Source organism: Corvus brachyrhynchos, unplaced genomic scaffold, assembly GCF_000691975.1.
Source record: "Corvus brachyrhynchos isolate BGI_N302 unplaced genomic scaffold, ASM69197v1 scaffold1696, whole genome shotgun sequence".
NCBI classification, from domain to species: domain Eukaryota; kingdom Metazoa; phylum Chordata; class Aves; order Passeriformes; family Corvidae; genus Corvus; species Corvus brachyrhynchos.
Genome location: NW_008238463.1, coordinates 27,032 through 28,687, shown reverse-complemented (window position 1 = coordinate 28,687; position 1,656 = coordinate 27,032). Strand labels below are relative to the sequence as shown.

At 43.9% G+C, this 1,656-nt stretch overlaps 1 protein-coding gene across 1 annotated transcript in view; it reads left to right on the top strand.

Moving 5' to 3' along the window:
* LOC103617494 (protocadherin gamma-A4-like) overlaps positions 1–1,656 on the top strand; it is a 20,001-nt gene that overhangs the window by 2,491 nt on the left and 15,854 nt on the right.

Genomic DNA, 1,656 nt, shown 5'->3' with positions numbered 1-1,656 from the left:
GCAGCAGCAGCGCCGTCGTGGGGGAGCCGCCCGCCGATCCCGACGCACCACAGGTCTGTAAAGCCGCGAGTTCCTGCTGTTTTCCCTGAACTTCTCCGAACCGTTGCCCTCTTTTCCCTGGGTTTCCCCGGTTAGTGTAGGTGGGAAAGGCTGGTCCGTTTCCCCGAGAAGGAATGAAAGAACGGGGTTATTTCTTTCTCCTAGAAGAGGCAGTTAGCCGTAGCACTTAGTTCTGCGGTGATCACAGCTTCAGATTAATCTAGGAGGTTTTGTCTGCATCTCTTGCGTTGACTAAAATCGTGTTAATTAGTAACTGCCAAGGGGATTCATTACTGTGCAGTAGATTCGCCGGTTCTTCATGAAGGAATTGGGGAAATAATGCAGATACTAACTGTTGTAGATTTTTCCTTAATGATTGGTTTATCCTGAAACTCTTTTCTGGGACTTGGTTAAAACTGGCCACATGCCCCTTGATTACCGCTTTTTCGGTCTTGGACTCCAAAAGGACTCGTTTCTGTACTTCATGGATAGAAAAGTGACAGGTTCTTCATCCTGAGTAAAAGAAGAGACCGTCACTCATTTTTTGCGTGAATGCTGTTGCAGAAATGTCAGTAATGGTACCAGTAGCAGGACGAGTTAATTTTGCTAACTATCTTTTTCCATCTTGGCTTGTAGTTCCCTCCTTTTTTTTTTCTTTTTTTTTTCTTTTCTTTTTTTTTCTTTTTTCTTTTTTTTTTTTCTTTTTTACCGTTCGTAATATTTCCTTCATACACAAGTGTAGATGAAGATTTAGGTCTCAAATGGAAAAAAAAAATCGGATTTTTTGTTCCAGCGACTCTTTCTTATCTTTTTTACAAAATGGGAGGTGTTTGGACCTTGTATACAGAATTCGTTCTCTTAGTTTTTTGGAGTTTTTTCCCCCACTATTTGTTACATAGGTCTGTTTAAAAGGATAAGGCTCTAAGATCCAAAGATAGATATCAAATGTGAAGGAGATTCTCCAAATGACAGTTTAGGCACCTGAATCAGGTACACTTGAAAATTTATCAAGGGTCACCAGAGTGTAAGGTCTGCAGCTGTACTTCTCTTTTCCCCCTGTCTTAAAGTATTTTGTTGAAAATGTGCCATAGCTGCATGAAAACACAATAATTAGAACAAGGTTTAGCTAACAAGCGTCAGCCCTTTACACCTTGATTTCTGACAAAATGAAAGCCTCTCCTTGGGATTATAACATGATTTGATTGAATGTAATTATCTATAAACAGAACAGATTCGTTACCGGTGCTTTCCTGCCTCCTGGGTAGTTGTAGATAGAGTGGGTGAAGAGTGCTGAAGTAACCTACAGCTGTATATCAGAGACGGTTTTCTTTGGCCACCCTTGTGCCGGGAATTGAATCATTACTCTTACAAATATTTGTGGTGAAAGTGCTGCTTTTGGACTACTGTGTAAAGTCTCATAATACCCCGTACGTCTTATTAAAAGAACTACATTACACTGCGTGCAGTGCCGGCAGGAGGCTGCGGGCGCCGCTGTTGACCGAGAGGAGCGAGAGGAAGCTCGGAGCGCTGCAGCCCCGCCCGCTGCGCCGGCTTGTTCTTGCCCCCTCCCTCTCTGACTCGGCAGACGCCGGGATTCGGACCGCCCCCCCCCGCCGG